Below are 23038 nucleotides of genomic sequence, written 5' to 3' on the forward strand. Positions count from 1 at the left end.
TATTAAACCGTACTTAGATATTAAACAGTACTTAGATATTAAACAGTACTCAGCTATTAAATAGTACTCAGATATTAAACAGTATTTAAATTTTAAACAGTACTTAGCTATTAAACAGTACTTAGATATTAAACCGTACTTAGATATTAAACCGTACTTAGATATTAAACCGTACTTAGATATTAAACCGTACTTAGATATTAAACAGTACTTAGATATTAAACGGTACTTAGATATTAAACTATCTCTCATGAATATAATTTTGAGTGCTGGTTTCAACAGTAAACTCTCTGTCACCATTTGACCGGCAACCAAAAGATCAGCGACCAAACGTCCGGTCACGATAAATTCTCCTGGTATCCCTCAAAAAGAGTCTTCCTACCTCATTACTTAATACAACCAATAAATGACCAACTTATTGAAACCGGGAACAGGTGACTGAAGTCCCTTTTTTTCTTGAGCAACCATTCAGTTTTAAAATATAAAGTATTTCTATGGGATAAAATAGAAATGTATTATGATATCCCTCGTGTTAGTCGTAAAAAGGAACCTTTGGTTTGGTAAAGCCTTCTGAATCTGTCAGTAGGGAGACCTTTGACATAGAATAACAGCAAGGTCCTTCTACACATGCCTAAACATACAATCAGTCACACCGCAGTGCTTTGGCAACAACCTTTTCTGGGCTGAGTCAAGAGAAACCGTATAGGCTGTCAAGCACAAACTATAAAGAACATAAACCTAAGGATGCAAATAAGCCTATAAAATAAATCCTAGTGGTCTTGGTAGTCAGGATCGGAAGGCGTTCGTTTTCTGAGTCAGACAACAGTTTCTCTACTAGACCAAAACCAATGTAGACCAATTAGAACATCTAGATTTGTTTCTAATGCATTTTTTTTCGGACTAAATGCTATTTTTTAATTGGTAGCCAAAACTAATCCGACAAAGAGAAGTTAGGGTTTGCACGATGGAGGTCCTTTGGCTTAAGCCCCTCCTCTGTTTGCACAGGTGTGAAGTAATATATCATAAGGGGACGGGGGTGATTGAGCGTCGACCCGATTTAAGCGACGTTTGGTATTCGGGTACTGCTGGCACTTTCTTGAGACTTTAAGCTAGAGCAACAAATGGTCTCTTGTCACCTTTCAGTGAGCTTTTAGATTCATTGCTTCTACAGTTATTTTTATGCTTCTCTTTTGGTTGACTATTATGGACAATACTACATCATAACATTGCATGAATATGGGAAATTGCCTAAATATGGTCCTGCAAGAGTTCAATGTTATGTTAGCATACAATTTTGTTTTTTGGTAGACTTTTGGGTTTGAATTATTTCAAAACATTTTTTAAAAGGTTAAATAATAGGTATGTGTGAATCATTTTTAGCATGTTAACACATTCATGATTGAAAACTTGGGGCTTTGCTGACTGTAGGTTTAAAACAGTATGGGCAAACTACGGCCCGCGGGCCACATGTGGCCCGCTAGGCCTTTGAATCCGGCCCGCCAACATTGTCCAAATATCATACCTGTCAACCTCGAACCATTTGTGATCTTACCAAATTTTGTTTTCGCCCTTACATATATGTATAAATACATGGAAAATCTTACCACTTTACTTTTTTGTAATTTTTTGCAAATGAAAGTAAACATAAACAAGGGAACAGGAAACGGAAATCACATGGTGAAAGTGTTACAAAACGAAATGTTTATCATGATCTTTTTTTTTTAGCCAATCAGAGGCGCCGGTACATATATCACTTGGCAGACATGCGTTTCCGGGAAGAAACAATGGCGGATGGTGAAAAATGGCTAGAAAGTGCCTTAATTTATTTTTTTTTCTCAAAATCACCGTTTAGCGTACCATTTTCATGTGTACAGCGTACCAATATAAAAATGGGCTTTCAGTTGTACCAATTACGGCGAGAACGTACCAGTTGACAGGTATGAAATATTAATATTTTTTTTTCTTTTTCCCCAAGATGGCGCCTTCACGTGGAAGCCAGTGGCAGTAGCTCTGTCCACTCTTATTTGTTTTTGGTGTTTTACAGCCCCTCTATCTTTTTTTTAAGACATTTTAATGTTTCTTAATACATTCCTTTTTACTTTACTTTGTACACTTTATACTTTTTACTTTAATGATGATTGATGAGTATGTTAATACTTCAGTCCTTTTTTTTCCTCTATGTTTCATATGTACTGTTAACGGATGCACTTTTTTATATGTATCCAATCTTGTTATATTTGGCTTCTTAAAATTTAAGAATGTTCCCATAGTAGATGACACATTTTGCATCTAACAAACCTCAATAAAGACATACAATTTTGCATTTTTGATTATTTGTGGAAAAGTCAATCATGGGGTAATTGATGTAAAATAACTAAAAAAATAATAATAGAATTAACAAAAATGCAACGTTTTGCCTCTTTTTTCAATGTCTGCTTACCTAAGCACACTCAAACACAGGTTTAGGATTCAAACTTAATCGTGAATATTTCTGAGACGAAAGTTTATTTCCAAAAAAGAAAGAAAAATCATATATAAATATATATTTTTGTCTTTTTTGGAATGATGTTCCATTTTCATTGGCAGTATACAACATTTATGGCAAGTGAAAAGAAGTACTTGTCTTTTGATGTTGGCTTTTCCTGAACATAATTTCCTCCCCTCATAAAACAAACCATATGATCTGCATACCAAAAAGCCTTTCTACACTTCACTCTGTCCTCCAAAAACAACAGACATGTCCAAATCCTGCTTTATTAATCGGCCATCTGTTCTATTCTTCTTCTTCTTCGAAGTGTGCATTTGAAAATCATCCATTCTTGCTCACTCTGTTCTTACCTGACACATCTGCACTGCAACAACGGTTTGGCAAACAACAACTTTTTTTGCTTCCAGTAAATTCCCTCAGGCGTTCATTTAAACTTCTGATTCCAACTTTGACTGGAAATTCCTTCCTATATTTCAATTCTCCCTCTATACTCAAAAGAATTGAGTTCAAACAGACACTATATAACTAATACACTATCTCCAGTTGGTAAGTACTTATTAAAATTCAAGAACCCTGCTTTTATCTTCACTTAAAACATTTAAATTTGACCAACCAATTGCATTTCGTGAGCATAAAGTAGTTTTTATTTGGCCGAAAAGCAAATCATTATAACGAGCGGGCTCTGAATATTTAGCTAACAATTAATTCCGCTAATTCGGGGGGTGCTGGAGCCTACCATAGCTAACGATGGGCAGGAAGAATTTTCCACCCTGAATCGGTTGTCAGACAATAAATAAAGAAATTATAAAAAAAAAATCTGAATATTCAGGAAACAATTCATTCCGTTAATTCGGGGGTGCTGGAGCCTGTCCTAGCTACCAATGGGCTGGAGGCGTGACCGAACGTTTGGTCGCCGGTCAAATGTACTTAGATCTTAAACAGTACTTAGATATTAAACAGTACTTAGATATGAAACAGTTCTTAGATATTAAACAGTACGTAGATATTAAACAATACTTAGATATGAATTAGTACTTAGATATGAAACAGTACTTAGATATGAAACAGTACTTAGATATGAAACATTACTTAGATATGATACAGTACTTAGATATGAAACAGTACTTAGATATGAAACAGTACTTAGATATGAAACAGTACTTAGATATGAAACAGTACTTAGATATGAAACAGTACTTAGATATTAAACAGTACTTAGATATTAAACAGTACTTAGATATTAAACCATGCTTAGATATTAAACAGTACTTAGATATTAAACAATACTTAGATATTAAACAGTACTTAGATATTAAACAGTACTTATATATTAAACAGTACTTAGATATTAAACAGTGCTTCGATGTTAAACAGTACTTAGATATTAAACAATACTTAAATATTAAACAGTACTTAGATATTAAACAGTACTTAGATATTAAACTATCTTGCATAGATATTAAACTATCTCATAAATATAATTTTGAGAGCTGGTCTCAACAGTAAACTCTCTTTCAGCATTTGACGGGCGACCAAAAGGGACCAAAAGACCGGCGACCAAACGTCCGAACCACGGCAAAAGAACCATGGCATCATTAAAACTGATATATTTATATGTACATTTTCTAGCTGTATCTCCATCTCAAAGAAAAGTGCGTATTTGCCTTGGAAAGAGTTTCCTGAAGTCGAGCGGCGACTTGGCAGCCAACCCGCGCTCGCCAGAGGTAGGACTCCCGCCTCCGAACGCGGTTTTGGCCTCTGCCGTGGAACGATTACGGCACGCCATTAAAGTCACTCTCACCGAACTGGACTTGGGCCAAGCATTTTGGATCGGCGCCTACTTTCATTACACTGGAAAGCAACGGTCTGGTAAACTGGCACCAAAAAGTGGGCCATGAAAGGAGGGTAGCTAGGAATTAAGAGCTCAAGTTCGGGGGTCTTCGGGGTGGGAACGCGGGGAGACGCTTTACGGCGTAGTAAAAAAGACAGCTTGGGTTGACGGAGGTGAAGATGGAAGATGACTGTCGCGTATCACGTTTGGTTGTAAAGTCTAAAAGTATGACCTGAATATAAATAAAGTCTCTTGGAACATGTTTTTCTTTGAAAATACATAACTCGCCATTGGAATCGTTAAACATGAGTACAATTATATATTGAAATATTAACTTCTCCTTTAAGAAGGTATAAAAATTCTATATATTATGCTGTTTTATGTTGACCCATATATAGATTTTATATATATAGATATATATATATATATATATATATATATATAGGTTTGGCTTGAGTATAGTAATACTTAACTGTTACACAACAAACATGATAGGAGTAAATTATGTCATAATTGTTTTTGATACTAAGTGTCATTGAGAATGATGTGATAAATTATTGCATAATAAATGTTTTTTGATATTAAGAGTCATCAAGAATGAGTTTTTTACGTGATAAATTATAGCATTATGAATGTTTTTGAGATTAAGAGTCGTCGAAAAATTACATTTTTATGTGATAAAGCATAATTCTTAAAACATTTTACGATTTATTTATACAGTTATTGTCTATTGTATCAATTTCTTTAGCTAACTAAAATTGATCTACCTGTTTTTTTATAGACGGATTACAATGACATTTTTGTAAGTATATTTAAGGGATGTACACACTTTCTGCTATATTTATCTCGGGGCTGATTAATTAAATGCGGACTCATTATAACCTGTAGATTCCAAGTGAGCCAGTAGAGGGAGCTGGGTGGTTGTAGTTCATTTTGAACTTGTTTAATGCACTACAGTTCATTCATTGAAATGCCATTTTTTTTACTTTCAAAAAATCCTCACATTAAATGTTTTAGAATGTATTTTCAAAAAATATTTAAGAATAATTCGTAGTTTGTAGTGCAATAATTTCAACTATGCTATTAATTGCCAATTGACGTCCAATGATTTTAAACTGGTAGAATTGAGAACCAAGACTAGCTTTTTTTGCTCTAAATTGGCTATATTTAATCTAATATCTACCGACAATGACATGATTTATTTTGAGTGTAACATCTTGATTTTCTCACCTGTGCAAGTCATCCATGAATCTGAACAGAAATCCCAGAATCCTCTCTGGCGGACTGTGAAAAAGCATCCTGTCTAACTTCCACAAAACAAGGCCGTTCTCTTCAAAGGCAGGAAAAACTGTAGAAAATAACAGACACATTAGAACAGGACACAAACCTACAAGCAAAAAACCCTTAATAACAAGTCTTTTCTGACCTTTGAACCCCCCTTCCTTCAATTCCCAACCAATCCCAAACTTTCCAGGTATTTCCTAGTGTTTCTATTCGAGTCTTAATCACCGTCTGTCAGCGTACAAACAAGGGCAAATCTTGACTTTGAAAATATGCACAGTTGGCAAATGGAGACGCACCCTTCTCCATTGGCATCTGAGTCATGTTCCAGCCACGGTGGAGTTTGCCAAGAGCAACACAAGTACAGAAAATGTCAGTCAACAGTGGCAGGATCATAAAAATAATAAAGTAGCCATTCTCCTGATTTCCAGGAAACAACAGTATGCATGACACTTGTCTTATGCTCTCCATCACATGTAATTACACCAATAATTTCAATAGGAATCTAACAATGATAGCTTAAAAGCCTTTTAGCGCATGTGTTTAGCATTAGCAGTCCTGCACCCCCCTTCTGCATTAGAATAGACATCCCATGATCATTAAAAGAGCCTGAAAGAGAGCCTGGAGCAGTCTAAATATAAAAAAAAGTAAGGAGGGACCACAACAAGATAATTGCTGCATTGCATGTTCGCGCAAGAAGTGCAGTGAAAGCAGTCAAATGTTATGTTTTGGGAGAATTTTTTTTTTTGGTGCCTGCAATACTGACAATGAAGACAATTAGGAGTGATTTACTGCGAGATTTGAGTGTGTTAACATTTGTTGGTGTTGAAACAAAGGCATTTTTGTGCTTTTTTTATGAGCCATGGTTTGAGAATTAGCACTGCAAGTAGTCGAATAAAATGTACTTAAGGATTGCAAGAGGGTGAGAATACAGACACAGAAAGATACATTTTAGGCATAAATAAATAGGTAATATATAAGTATATAAATAATTAAGGGTGTTGCATGAAATATATATATAAACATACCCATGTCTACATATATACATACATATATATACATAAATACATACAAATGTATACATATATACATACATATGTATACATATTTACATACATATGTATACATATATACATACATATGTATACATAAATACATACATATGTATACATAAATACATACAAATGTATACATATATACATACATATGTATACATATATACATACATGTGTATACATATATACATACATATGTATACAGATATACATATATATACAGATATACATATGTATACATATCTATACAGATATACATATGTATACATATATACATATGTATACAGATATACATATGTATACATATATACATATGTATACATATATACATATGTATACATATATACATATGTATACAGATATACACATGTATACAGATATACACATGTATACAGATATACATATGTACACAGATATACATATGTATACATATATACATACATATGTAAACATATATACATACAGATATACATATGTAAAAATATGTATTCATATATACATACATATGTACACATACATACATACATATGTATAGATATACATTTGAATACATATATACGGTTGGTCGTAACATTCAGACATTAAGAAAAGGGAAAAAAATGGTATTCTTGACAGCGAAACTTTTGTATAAATTAAAAACAAGCGAATTGTACTTGATTAATGCATTTTAGCGCATTAAAATAGGTTGTTTGAACATTTGACTCAATCAGGTGGTACTCGTACTACACTTTAAAAAACACTGCTTAAATGCAAAATATTTGTTGTTGGTCTCTGATGAAATGCAATTCACCCCAATAAATAGGAACTATAACCCTTTGCTATTTGTATTTTTTCACCATCTTCCTTGCATAACTTATACGGTAAATGCGGTAAATACGACAAAGTCTTCAGACTCAGAAGCGTAATCACACGTGTCGATGTTACCGAGGTATCACGCGGCGCCACGGAAAAAAAGCCCGTGCCTCATTTGCTCTGAGGCCATAAGCAATGGGAGTCAGTATTTGTTGGAATAACAAAATGCTCCCCATGCCAGAAAGTCCTCATAGATCCTGCCTGCCGGGGTGTCAACATGCCCCGCAAGAATGTGCTGAGCTGCGCCTTGGCCAAGTGTCGATGTGTGTGTATACGTGTGTGTGTTTGTGCATGTGTGTGTTTGTTTGTGAGAGTGTACTAGACAAAGTGAGGGGGAGTTTAGGGTGAGTCAGCTGGGACAGTGCGTGAAGTGGGGTGGGTGGGAGATGTGAGACGAAACTGGCGTGTCGTGGATGGCGTTTGGCGCCCGGGGCGCTCAGCTGCTAATTAACAGTTAGTGCTATACTTACATGTGAAAATTCGATAAAGACGAGGGTAATTTTCTATAGGTTGTCGGAACCCAATGCATGTGTCTTGTATGTTTTTGTGTTTGCCCGCCATGAATACAATGTACAAAGAGTACAAGTTTTTTTTTTTAAGGAAATGTAGTCATGTTTGGAAATGTTGGTGTTTTTTAAGGAAATGTATCAACATGTATGGAAATGTTGGTATTTTTAAGGAAATGTATTCATATGTTTGGAATTTTTTGGTATTTTTAAGGAAATTTATTCATGTTTGGAAATTTTGGTATTTTTAAGGATATGTATGAAAGTTTTGGTATTTTTAAGGAAATGTAGAAATATGTTTGGAAATTTTGGTATTTTTAAGGAAATGTATGGAAATTTTAGTATTTTTAAGGAAATGTATACACATTTTTGGAAATTTTGGTATTTTTAAGGAAATGCATTCACGTGTTTGGAAATTTTGGTATTTTTAAAGAAAAGTATTCACGTTTGGAAATTTTGGTTTTGAAATAAAATGCCAGTTTTGTGAGAATTCCATAAAAAAATCATCCGATTTTTGCTGCCTACTGTTTTTTTTCATCCAAAAAATGATTATTTTCTAAAAAAAACTCAATTTCTATCTTATCTTTATAGTGAAACCTAATTTCCAAATCATTATATTCTTTTTATTCTACAACGTATTAGAACACAACTCTTTAGAATTGTGTTTTAAGTTAAATTTGAACTTTATTTCATCCCATATTTAGGACATTTCTTGGATCCTGTTACAACATATTTCAATATTACTGCCCCTTAAGGGACATTAAATCATCTTAATTTCCCAATTTTACAAGGTAGACCTTACATTTGACTAATCTTCCTCTGAAGTGTGATCGGAATTCCTTCGCACCAATTTTCCCGCGCAGCTGTTGCAGTCCTTCTTGTCTTTTGGGGTAGCCTCGGTCCACAAAAATGGGCCCACACACATCGAGAAAGAATGAAAAGTGTCATGGCTAGCTTACCATCCAAGCCCCCAACAACCCACTGGGATCAGTCCCTGTCCAAGTTGGACTTAGATCAATAACGGTATATACATCTGTCCCAACCCAAGGTTTGTTAGCATACCTACAAACCCCCAAAAAACTCCATCTTTCAGGCATTTTTTGTAATAGGAGGAAATACACTAACTGCTGTAAAAGGATGCAACTCGACACAAAGACTGATTCACAGGCACGGAAACATGTGTGCAACACATGTTTGAGCAAGCGTACCGAGGGCTACAGACGAGCTATCTTGCCAAAAAAGCAGGCTGCAAACAACCACAAAAAACGCAAACACGCAGGAATGGAAGTGGTTGCGTAGCGATATTGCTTTTTTTTTTTTTTTTTTAAGATTGTTGTGGCCTTGTGTCTGTGCACCGAGTCAAATCCGGGCCTAGCGTTGATGTGTGGAAGTATCTCAAAACTCCTGGAAAGCTGATTATTAGAGCAAATAACCTATGAAGCCCGCAACAGCTGGACCTGTCTTGCCGCCAATCAAACATAATCCAGAGTACGTACTTTGACTTCATTCCTATTTGCAATTTGCCTGTTTTCAATTTGCTAACTCCACAATTAATTTAAAACTAAAAATTCTCAGTTTTTTTTGTCAAAAAAATTGCAAGACCATGCAGGATTATAAAACAAGGAATTTGCTTAAAATTATATTTGGGATCATTATTTTATGTGCTTATTTGACTCAAATATGCACCAAATTATTTCAAGTTTCAGTTAAGTAATGATAATAAAAAACATTTTTTTACACAAATGCAGAAAAAAACTGAAAGGGTGACAGCCTATGAGCAAACTTTTGTTTTTTTTTTGCTTTGAATTCGGTGTTACTATGTTTAGCATTTTACCGCCTCACGTGTTTAGCTCATTGGCACCCAATCCATTTCAACTGGGAATTCTTAACAGTGACCATTCCACTTTCAATTGGATTGAATATCTATCGCCATGGCTGACAGCCAATGAGTTAAGAAGTACCCTGAAGTAGTCAAGTGGCATTACTTAGAAAAAAAAACATTTTCTGCCATCCAAGTATGACGGATGTCAAAAACGTCCTCACAAATTCACCTACCTTCCATCTTTGAATCTCTTTTACGACGTGTTTATTTTTAGACGGATAAGGATCACAGAGCATCACGGCGCGTGCTTTACAGGATTTACGACGCGTGGCCTCCCTTTCGGCTGGGAAATTTCTCCGCTCGCGTCTTTGGGATTCCGCCGTGAGGCGGGAAGAAAGACGCCCCGAGGGGTCAGGGGTCAAGCTAGATCAGACATGGGCAAACTACGGTCCGCGGGCTACATAGGGCCCATTAGGCTTTTTAATCCGGCCCGCCGACGTTGTCCAAATAATTTTTATTTTTATTTTTACCCAAGATGGCGCCTTCACGCGGAAGCCAGTGACAATAGCTCCGCCCACTCATTTGTTTTTGGTGTTTTACAGCCCATCTTTTTTTAAATGACATTTTAATATTTCTTAATACATTCCTTTTTACTTGACTTTGTACTTTATACTTTTTACTTTAACGATAAGTGATGAGTATGTTAATACTATAGTGCTTTTTTTCTGTTTATGTTTCATACGTACTGTTAACGGATGCACTTTTTTATATGTATCATATCTCGTGCTGACCCAGTCCACCCCTGGCCTATGCTAACGTTATTAGCTATTAAAAAGTGCTTTTTGACTCTTTAGCCACATCATTTTAGAACAGTAAACCATAAGAATATTACACAAGAGGGCATAAAATTATAGTTATACCGAAATTTCAAGTTTTACTACTTAAAACACCCCAATATACTATATTGTTTATACTAGCTTGTGCTAGCCAGATTCAACGTAGCGTGTAAACGTTGGCAACATTTAAACACCAGGTGCATCTGGTTGTTAACACTTACCTTTATTTCATAGCGCAAAAGTTGAAAATAACAATCAAAGCTTTACAGGATAAATGAAGTTTTCATCATGGTAATAACCACTAACAAAAACATACTGCGTTTTCTGAATATACACTATAGGTGAGAGATTTGGTATAAATGTGAAATTAGTGTTAAATACACACAGTCTGAACCTCAATTACCTTAATCAAGAACATATGGAGGAGTCATAAAAGTATGCAAGCTGTTGATCTAAATTACACCAGCAAGTGAGAAAACCTTCTGTAAAGGTTTTGTCAAGCAAATCAAATGTCAATGACTGAAACATTTAAAAAAGTATTTCCCATAGCGTGGGGGGGGGATTTTCAAATGTCAAAAACTGGGGGGCTGACGGTGGCCCAAAAGAAAGTAACCGCATTCAGACGCTGCCAAGAAATGATTTGTCTCACGAGGGAAAGAAAAGTGGTTCATTCGTGTTATAGGTGACCAAATACAGCTAAAACTAAAGTACTTTTGCTGACTTAGTACTGATGGGCAACAATAAGTCCCTACTCAATTAATGTAGTTTATCATCCGAGACAAAAGGAATGGTAAAAATCTGGAATCGATGCCAAAAAATACTGTAAAAATGTCTTTATGTGTCCATGAATAACAAAAAAGTGTCAAAAAGTAGAGAAATACTAGAAGTACTATGAGAAATTGAAACTTCTGTTAAGGCATTGTTTTAAAAACAAAAACAAAAAAAACGAAGGGTTAAATGGCTTCACATTGACAGTTTATTCCTAAATATTTCAAAAGAAGTTATAGGTGACCAAGTACAGCTAAAACTAGAGTATTTTCACTGACTCAGTACTCATGGGCAACAATAAGTCCCTACTCAATTAATGTAGTTTATCATCCGAGACAAAAGGAATGGTAAAAATCTGAAATAGATGCACATAATTGCCAAAAAATACTTTAAAAATCTCTTTATCTGTCCATGAATAACAAAAAAGTGGCAAGAAGTAGATAAATAGTAGTAGAAGTACTATGAGAAATTGAACCCTCTATTTAGGCCTTGTTAAAAAACAAAAAAACAAAAACTAAGGGTTAAAATGGCTTCACATTGACAGTTTATTACTAAATACTTCAAAAAAATCAGTTCTTAAACATATTTTTCCATTTAGACCTTCAAAATTGTAAAATTTTACAATTTCTCGCGTATAAGCCGCCCCCTGATTCCCAATTTACACCATATTCATGTTTTCATTGTTGTAAATCAACGTTGAAAACCATAATAATAGTGACTGTCACGTCTTCCAATTTAGTTTCTCCTCTTCCGGCCTTTTCCGCCTTCTTTCCAAACTGCTCATCTACGCAAGCCCTTCATTTCCTCATGGCCATTAATTAGCGTACATTTATAGGAAACAGATGACTTAATAGATTAGAGACATGTTTAAATTGCTTTAATGCCTCCATTGTGGTTCTCCAGGACACACAAAAAAGCATTCCTCTACTTGTGGGCCAAAATATTTCTCGAGCACAACACACCATTTTGTCTAATTTATCATCTGGAGCAGTGGTTCTTAAAAGTGGGATACGAGTAGCAACATGGGCTCCGTCTAGTCGTATGCAACAAATTAACTGAATTCAGTCTGAAAGCCCTTTTAATCCAATATAGTGCTGGTGGTAATCAAGTACTATTTACCGTATTTACTCGGATATAAGCCGCATTTGTCAGACAAAAAAAATGATGACTGAATCGAGGGTACGGCTTATATGCACATAAAAAGACAAAATGGCATAATACCATAACGTCGTGACGCAAGACAATACGGTCATTTATTACAAAATATTGAAATGATAGAGATTTTCTTGAGATTTTCTTTTTTAAGTATCACGTGTGTACTCCCTATTAAAACCATGAATATGGAGTTTGTTCGATTAATTCTGTAATACTATTACCGTATTTTCACGACTATAAGGCGCACTTAAAAGTCCTAAATTTCCTCCAAAATAGACAGTGCGCCTTATAATACAGTGCGCCTTACATATGAAAAAAATGTCATTCATTGAGGGTGCGCCTTATAATGCGGTGCGCCTTGTCACCGCATCCTCGTTCTAAGGACTATTTACTGGAAGATAGGACTGACCTTTACCCCAGAATGCAGACCTAGAAGGACGCTTAAGAAGATGCTGATGGCTATCCAACAACCTCCGTGATTACTCACATATTATCGTAAATTGTGACGTTCTTTTCGCTTGATTATGGAATTGTTTTGGCGAATGTAACCCTAACTAACCCTAAATTCCAAAGGAGATTGTTTTTAAGTTCCGACCTTAATTGTTATTATTGAATACCTGATATGCGATGATTGTTACAGGTGTTGTTTTTACTTACGCAATTGGACATATCGGAATGTATTCTTCCTTGCAAGTAGATCATCAGCGATGCCAATTTCATTAAATATATACATATATATATAATTGAATCAGATGTCCCCCTGTATTGTTTTATAATTATATCAAAGTATAATAAGACTGGATGAACCCAACAAAGATGAAAATTGTGACCCAGGTGGAGTCTTTTATGAGCTAAATTGTAAAATCCAACAATTTTTCGGGTATGGCTTACACACAGAGGCGGCTAATATGCGAAAAGATACGGTACTTCCCCAGAACCTCAATGAAATCAGACTTTGAAATCAGGTCAGGTAGCAAAGATAAAGTCTCCTTCTGTGAGTTTCATCACCCCTCCGCACAATCGAACTTTCAACATCTGTTTCCAAGCTGCTTGGGAATCGATGTTTTTGCAGCTGGCTGCTTTTTCCATTTTTCTCCAGTTCTCCGACACCCACGACAAGGGGGAAGAAATTCACAGGAGCTCCCAGGTAGCTACGTTTCTCTCTTTTGCGGAAGTCGGATAAGTGAAACTCTCTAGCGACCAGTCGGTTCTCATGATTGTGCCGGACGTAAGCGTGTTGATAGAGAAAACCGAGGCGTGTTCTCACAGTGGGGCTCAGTCAAGGATTTGGAAATATAAAAGCAGCTACGATCCAGAGAAACGAATCATGTCCATATCCCTCGGTAGGAGGTATTATGGGTAACACCAAAGTTGTATTCGGGAAATGCGATTACATGAGTTCTACTGCTTTTATACTTTGTTCCACTGATGCAGTTCTATGGTCATTTATCAAGTGTCATGATACAGAGAAGATGGCGTTTTTATAGCATTTGTGTGTCTTCTTGAAAGATTTGCAGCAGCGCTTCTGCGGCGTTTCTTAGTAAAGTCTTGATTGAAATGTCACACATATCACAGCAGGAGGGCCGGCAGCTGGCGTGCATGTGTCTTGTCTTTCTTTACACCTATAGAACTCCATGAATGCTAGTTTTTTTGCTGTTGGTCATCTTTGTAGGGCAGAAATAATGAACGATTGTAAGATTCATAGCACATGAAACGTGTTTTAGTTTAAAGTTCTTTCCATGCGGTCATTTGTAGACGAAAAAGTTGGCTATTAACTAATTTGCTGACAAAGACGGTAAAGTACAAACAACGAGTGCTGTAAAATTAACTTTTTTTAACCTTTAACTTTAGCATATTAGCTTGTAAAAACATTTAATTGAGGAAACAGATTAGCAACCTTGTTGTGACTGACAATGTTACTACTAATATTATTTTTTATATATTATTAGCACGCAAACTCCACATAGGAAAGTCAGAACTGAACAAGAATCAAACCCTTGATCTCAGAACCATAAGATAGACCAAAGTGATGCCTAAAATATGAATAAAATAAATTAAAATCAATATTAATAAAAACTTCCAACCCTAGATTTAGGCCTTGGTAACACGTTTTTGATAGCATTTAAAAGAGTACCCTACAATGCGGTTGTCTTTAAACTAGTCACTTAGGTTTGTTTTTGTTCCAACTAATCTCGCAAAACAGATTAACCAATACATTTTTTTGCCAGAAAACCAGATCGGTGAAAAATTGTCGTCTTGTTTAGTTGGAATGAAATCCCGCACCCTCTGCATCCCTACACAAAATAGTTTGTGGACCCATGTACTAAAACGGGTAAAAGTCCACCACCCCAGCAATGAAGCGTAAACCTATTTGTAAACAGTCCCTATCCTTAACAACACCGTATAGAGTATTATTGGACTTCACCACTGTCTCCTAGTTGGCACAGCTCCAGTGTATTTATAGCCTGGGCTCTATTTAGAATTCACTTTTACTTGCATGTTCTTCTCTTTTACTTGGTACGTGTCGAGACTAAGCATCGGCCGGCAACAGCGGGTTGGCAGCTGCGTCTTTGCTTTGGCTTCGAGTACAGAAACGCATGTGTTCGGTTAAGAAGGCGGGGGCGACGGGACTGACAAGGAAGGGTGCGTTTGTGAAGGTCCAAAATTCAGTCCACGGAGTTAAGTTTAGCTCAGTTGAGCCGGCAACGAATCGAGAGAGAGAGAAAGAGTGGACTGTTGTCATCAAATCTGTCAGCGGTAGCCATGTATCACGAAGCCCGATCCCTGGATCTTTCTTTTGGCTTTCTCTATATGGACAATATGATTCATAAGCACCCCCAGTTGAGTGTGTGGACACTTTGGATGGGAGTCAACCGTGTCTTGATGTATGGATACGAACGCCACAGGGCATCACGTGCAGAAGGGGAGCTCGTGTTTACCAAATGTTAAAAACGTTACTGTTCTTAATGGATTTATCTATGCTTGCGAATTGTAGTGGAATTATTATAGTTGGGAAATGGGTATTTGTATTTGTATAATGTCTTGGAGAGAAAATTGCTTGGTATTATGCTAATGCTAATGAGTTGTAGTGACTAGAAATAGAATGTATTCACATAAGATAACTATGTTGTACTGTAATATACTGTATAAAAATATTGCTTAGCTAAAAGTGAACACCTACTGTCTTGTTTCAGGTACTCAAAGAGATATTCCAGTTTGGTTATTGCGAAAATGAAGGTTTTGTTTTAAAAATAAACTAAAAAAAGCTTAGTTTTACAGTAAGATATCATGTAATGTTATCTGAAAAACTCTTATGCTAACCTATTTCAGCCATTGTCCATTTTTCTATTCTTACTTTAGCGAATATCTGTTCTTGGTTTTTGATGAAATTTTCTAAAAATCCCTCTCAAAGTCCGACTAGTACTCCGGTGCGACTTATATACCGATTTTTCCTCTTTATAGCGTATTCTTTATAGCGTAAATTTTCTCCAAAATAGACAGTGCGCCTTATAATACAGTGCGCCTTATATATGGAAAAAAAGTCATTCATTGAGGGTGCGCCTTATAATGCGGTGCGCCTTATAGTCGTGAAAATACGGTATACAGTACTGTAAGTGTTCTCTCCATTTGATTAAATGTTTTTTTTCAGTACAAACCAATGCTGGTTACTTATACAAGCCTTAAAAATACAAATGCACTTATATAAACCTTCAATATACTTATATAGGCCTTAAACATAAATTATAGTACTCCGGTGCGACTTATATACCGATTATTCCTCTTTATAGCGTATTTTTTGGCTGATACGAAAAATACGGTAATTCCAAGAGCTGACAGTGATTCATTCAAGGCCAGCATTGGTGACCATGATGAGGTTCCTCGATGAAAGACATTAGTTCTCAGTGTGAATAGTGACAGCAGGGGCTTTCTAAAGTATGAGCTTCTCTTTCTTTCTGTTTTCATTTCAAACCCTCTCCATCACTCCTTTGCCACCTTTAGCTCTTTCGCTAGTCTTACAGCCTCATCACATGTCTTCAGTCTTTGTTGGTTAAGTTTGAAACGCAATACTGGCACCAGGAGTCACCTTCCAAACCTGTCTCAAATGTCCACTGGAGGTTGGACGACAGTTCAACCCTGTGGTCCTGACATAATGTCCCAAGTTACTGGCAGGCACATCATCAAAACACGTTTGATACGTGCTGGTGGTGGCAGTCTCCCAAGGTGGGCTAACGTTGACCTATCATAAACCTCGGCTTCTTCTCTTTCACTGAAGTCGTGGTACAGATTCCCGTAATACCCCGAGTGGCACATGTGAGGGGCGTGATGAAGAGAAAAGGCACGATTACGATGACGGTTTCTGGAAATGGAGATGTAAAAAAGACGTAAATAGAGAGATGAGGCTAGTGTGAAGACAGGGCACGAGCGCTTTGGGCATCCGGGTTTGATGTTGCCATGGCTGAAGTGATTGATGGTCGGTCAGTGGTGGAAGCGGGAGGCGTTTTTGTGGCGGAGGAACGTTAGCTTGCCAGGGTCTGCTGACTCGGCGGGTCGACATGAACGATACGGAATCTGAGTCCCGGTCGGATCACCGACTTGGCTTGTCAAAATGAGGAACTTGAAGGGATTTTTTTTAATGCTGGTAATCTAATTTGGCTTCAATAATATCGACTCTGAACTCTTTCAGTGTTTTTTCGTGCAATTGGCAAAAAAACTGCAATTATCATTAGATAGCTTCTTTTGGGCAGTTTCTAGTAAATCTCTCTGATGTATGTACTGTATTTTCACAACTATAAGGCGCACCTAAAAGTCTTCAATTTTCTCCAAAATAGACAGTGCGCCTTATATATGGAAAAAAACAGAAAACCAAAAACGAAAAACCACCACTGTCAGATATTAAAAAAAACACAAACGCCTGAACTGAAACAATACTGTTAAATATGCAGATGCCATCTAAGTTTACAACATCTTCCATCATATAGCTCCTCCCCCCACTGCTAGATTTTATACAAAAAAATCCAAAACCTCAACAATGGCTGGCTCTAGAGGTGACTGTGTATCATACCTGGAAGTCAATAGCAATTACCGTATTTTCATGACTATAAGGCGCACTTAAAAGTCTTAAATTTTCTCCAAAATAGACAGTGCGCCTTATAATACAGTGCGCCTTATATATGGAAAAAGTCATTCATTGAGGGTGCGCCTTATAGTCGTGAAAATACGGTACTATACAGTACTGTAAGTGTTCTCTCCATTTGATTAAATGTTTTTTTCAGTACAAACCAATGCTGGTTACGTATACAAGCCTTAAACATACAAATGCACTTTTATAAACCTTCAATACACTTATATAGGCCTTAAACATAAATTATAATACAAAATAAAGCACTGAATCAACTTATGAACAAATTCAACTTATGAACAAGCGCTCAGAACGTAACTCGTTCGTAAGTAGGGGAGCGTCTGTATTGGTTCCTTCAACATTCGATGAGGATTAAAACTGGTTTTTGAGTTTCAATTTTTCTGGTTAGGAATTCCAAGAGCATTCCAAAGACTTGGTGTGGTTGTTTTAACCTAAACCCGTCATCAGTTCATGAAAAATTCCACCTTCAGACATAAACTCTTTTGCGTGTTCTTGTACATAACGGAATAACTGCTCAGGTGGGAACATGTCTGGCTACAGGGCAACAAGTAGAAACTGCCAAGAAGGCAAAAAAATACAGCCACATATTCATGTAGCGCGTATATTTGGATGTAAATTGAAAACCCATTCTCGGTCCCTCGACGTTTCTGTATGCATAGTCACCAGTCGCCCTGAACACTTGCCTGAACCTGTGAATTTTACACACAATACGCTCCTTTCACTCATTTGCTGCCATTGGTGGCGACAGACATCACATCCATTTAAACTGGGAGGGCTTGCCGTCAATCACTGGGCTTTGAGCTTCTTTAAAACATGATCCCAGATCCGCCTGGTCCTAAAGGTGCCGGTGTCACAACAAGGGTTTCATTTGCAATATTCCCTGCTTAATGTAAACCCACACACATAGCATTCTTCTTGGTAACAGAGCGCCATGCAGGAGATGGTTTCCTTGAACCCATGTGCAGTTATAAACAGAGAAGAATGCCTACAAAAGAGACCCACCCGAACAGCACCAAGGTATCGGTTTGTGATCCATTAGCGCTCACTTTTAGTCACACTTTCTCCATCATTCTACCTGAAGATAGTACCTTATCGTGACCGGACGTTTGGTCGCCGGTCAAATGGTGACAGACAGTTTACTATTGAAACCAGTTCTCAAAATTATATTCATGAGAGAGAGTTTAATATCTAAGAGAGAGAGTTTAATATTTAAGAACTGTTTAATATCTATGTACTGTTTAATATCTAAGTAGTGTTTAATATCTATGTACTGTTTAATATCTAAGTAGTGTTTAATATCTAAGTCGTGTTTAATATCTAAGTATTGTTTAATATAGAAGTACTGTTTAATATCTAAGTACTGTTTAATATCCAAGTACTGTTTAATATCTAAGTACTGTTTAATATCTAAGTACCGTTTAATATCTAAGTACTGTTTAATATCTAATGACTGTTTAATATCTAAGTACTGTTTAATATCTAAGTACTGTTTAATATCCAAGTACTGTTTAATATCTAAGTACTGTTTAATATCCAAGTACTGTTTAATAACTAGGTACTGTTTAATATCTAAGTACTGTTTATCATCTAAGTACTGTTTAATATCTAATTATTGTTTAATATCTAAGGACTGTTGAAACCAGCTCTCAAAATTATATTCGTGAGAGTTTAATATCTAAATATCTTTTGTTTTCAACAGTACTTGGATATTAAACTCTCTCCCACGAATATAATTTTGAGAGCTGGTTTTCAACAGTAAACTCAATTACCCCAACAGAATGAACTGACCTAACAGATTAAATACCCCTCTGATTCTGATTGTTTCCCAACCTCGGTATTGATAGACTACAAAAGCTGATATAAAACCTGCTCTGGCGCCCCAGCAGCCCCCCACAAATCGCAGCCATTAAGTGTAATCCTCTCGCCTACAGAGAATAGTGCCGTGTCTCCAAGCAGGACTGTGGGTGCACCACATTTAAAGGCAATTGAAGCGTTTTGATTGGCGGTGACTGAAGTGGACCGTAAACACTTCCACAGTGGCATAGCCCGCCCAGCCTATAGCGTATTTATAAAGACAGAGCGTTAACTTTATGTAAACCTCTTCACACTGCCTTAAAGGACTTTGGAGTCAAGTGTAACAACCCCAACCGCAGAAAAAAAACCAAACCCAACAGAGCTTGAAATATATTGGTTTCAATAGGGGCAAAGAAGTCCAAACGTGAGGAGATGACAGAGTGACTGAACCCCATGTGGCTCGGGTGTCGAGGTGTTGAAATGGCCCATTGAGTCAGAATGTCAGCTATACAAAGCGATAGAAGTGAGCAGTAGTCCATCTCACGGTTTATAATCTTTTCAAAGGCATTAACACTTGTACAAAAAAGGGAAGGAAGTTTATACAAGTTGTCAAATGTAGTCAGTACAGTGGTTTTCACATCAAAATCAAATACAAGTCTGTTTCCTACTCAGTACTCAGTGTTGACACGCAGTATTCATTTCCATTGTAAAGTAGTGAAAGGAAGTCTTTGCTCTGAAATGTCACGTCCTCCTCGAAAAAACTCAACGGAAAGCCTTCACAAGGCTCACATTGTTCCTCTCGTCTGTTTAAATGCGGACGTTGTGGAAGAGGGGGGGGGGGACACTGTAGCTCTGTTGGGTTTCAAACTGCTGCTAGATAACATATTAAGAAATCAACATGACCCTTTTCCACTTAGCGGACAGTATAATTTTCATCCGAATTCAATATAGCATTGTCATTATTTTCGAAAACCACTAAAAGGTACTGTTAGTGAATCATTTTTACGAGATTTTCCTTATACCCACAAGGGTGTGATAAAGTAGAATTGAGACTACTTAGCAGTAGTACTGAAACTGATGACAAGGGTAGGGTAGGGCTAAGTTATCGGCTCAAAATGGAGATGGAATAATAACACAAAGACGGAAGGGCCTAAAAAAGTTTACGATTAATTTACAACTTGGTGCAATATAGATTTTTTAAACAAATTATTTTCCTAAACTTGGTTTTGAAGTTTTTGCTTTTTCTAGTAGTATATACACAGAATCGGATTACGACTGATTTCCGTTCTTACGCTAGCAACTTAACACGAATTTCCGCCTAAGTGTCGAAATGTATGTTAAAATAAAGTAAAAAGTAAAATACACATACAAATCTTCTCATCTCATTTGCTGAACTGCGTTATCCTTACTAGGGTGGAGGGGGGTGCTGGAGCCTATCGGGGGAAGCCCTAAATTGGTGGTCAACCAATCACAGGTCACAATGAGACAAACAACCAATCACACTCATGGCCAAGGGACAATGTAGCATCCAATTAGCCTAGCATGCATGTCTTTGGAATGTGGGAGGAAAGCGGAGTACCTGAAGAAAACCCACTCAGACCCAGGGAGAACATGCAAACTCCACACAGGTGGACCGACCTAGATTTGAACCCAGGTCCCGCTACTGTGAGGCCGACCTGCCAAACCACTTACCCGCCGGACTACCAGATACACAGATGAAAATACATATTTTTAAAGTACTGTACGTACAATGACTGCCAAAAATTGTATACTTTTCTTGATGGGTGTTTAGCTTTACAGTTTACCTGAATAGAAGTGCAAAAGACTGCTTTAAAAGCCACATTAGACCGAACTAGTTAGTTTGCATTTACATACACATATGGATAATTAAATATGGCAAGGCTAGGGTATAAAATTGCAGTATGATGCAACATTTGAAGCAATCTGCTCCCAATTTCAGCCATAGACACAATGAGTTAATTCAAAGTCTTAGCCACAACACACAATGGTAAGTAAGAGGCTACACAGAATCATGTTTGCGATCAACTGCACACGATTTAATCCCATTTTTTTGCGTGCCTTCCTATTAAAAGGAGCAATTCTGTTGCGGTAATCAATCAAGAGTTGCTTTAAGATGTCTGCAATGCAATGCAGCATTTCTGGCTGTCGTGTGGAAAGCCACACCACAAGGCTAATGAGCAGAGAACCAGCGCCACATTTTCTACGGTCTGCTGGCGATAGAGCACCCACAAAAATCCAACAAATTAAAAGCCGTCACTGTGAGTCAAAATAGCCTTCGGCTCTTACTGCTTGATTCGGGCGTGATGAGTTTCACTCTTTAATCTGACAGTTGTAGCAACACCAAAATCCAGGCTATCGTTATCGAATGAACTATGGCTGTATTGCAGTATATACCAGGGGTGGGCAAACTTTTTAGCCCGGGGGTAGGGCCACATTGACTTAAAAAATTTGACAGATGGGGCCGGGTCAGCACAAGATACGATACATATAAAAAAGTGCATCCGTTAACAGTACATATGAAACATAAACAGAAAAGACTAAAGTATTAACATACTCATCACTCATGATTGAAGTAAAAAGTCTAAAATACAAAGTCAAGTAAAAAGGAATGTATTAAGAAATATTAAAATGTCATTTAAAAAAAAGTTAGAAGGGCTGTAAAACACACACAAAAACAAAATAAGAGTGGACAGAGCTACTGCCACTGGCTTCCGCTTGACGGCGCCATCTTTGGAAAAAAAAATATATATTTGGAGGTCGGCGGGCCGGATTAAAAAGCCTAACGGGCTGGATGTGGCCCACGGGCCGTAGTTTGACTGGAATATACCCATAAAAATCTTCAATATGTTTTTATCCAATTTATAGTTACTTGAAAAAGCAATTGATACTTTACTCAGGATCGATATATAATCCTACAAATGCAGATCTCTCAATTTCATCAATCTCCAAAAAAAACCCACGAATTCCACAGAACTGCAAACATTGACTTTGGACTTCTCTCTTCTTGGCTACAATAAATTCTAAGACAGTTTCAGCAAGGCTAGCCCAATCCAGTAAGTAATTCAGTGTGTCTTAGCAAAAACTAAGGCTGTTTATCATGGGAAGCCATCGCAGTACTTGAACCTTCACCCTTTCAACTTCTTCAAATGCATGCCAATCTCGCTGTCAAATTCCCTGATCCTTTCCTCGTAGGTTAGACCGTTTGCGAGTGGACCAAGGCGCCCCCCCCCCCCCCCCTTGACAGTCCAGATCACCAGTTTGCCCCCACGATGGAGCCAACACAGAAACCACATCAAAGCAAGCCGGCTAGGCTACAGCGCCCCTGTATTGCAGTTTGTTTTTCTCCTGCAAAGGTTAATTACGGTTCTCCATCAAAGGACCGGCTCGGCCATCTGCTCAGAGTTTAAGACTTGAACTTGGGGAGATTCCCGTCGGGCCAAAGTGAAATATACACAGAACAATCAATCATTGAAGCGTTAAATTACACAG

At 37.1% G+C, this 23038-nt stretch overlaps 1 long non-coding RNA gene across 1 annotated transcript in view; it reads right to left on the reverse strand.

The window, feature by feature from the left end:
- Positions 1-5552: 5552 nt before the first annotated feature.
- Positions 5553-23038, reverse strand: part of LOC144196029 (uncharacterized) — a 33343-nt gene continuing 15857 nt past the window's right edge. The window contains exon 5 of the long non-coding RNA XR_013326203.1: positions 5553-5667. This is a non-coding gene — a long non-coding RNA (uncharacterized LOC144196029). The remainder of the gene's footprint in view (positions 5668-23038) is intronic.

This window comes from Stigmatopora nigra, chromosome 4, assembly GCF_051989575.1.
Source record: "Stigmatopora nigra isolate UIUO_SnigA chromosome 4, RoL_Snig_1.1, whole genome shotgun sequence".
Classification (NCBI taxonomy): domain Eukaryota; kingdom Metazoa; phylum Chordata; class Actinopteri; order Syngnathiformes; family Syngnathidae; genus Stigmatopora; species Stigmatopora nigra.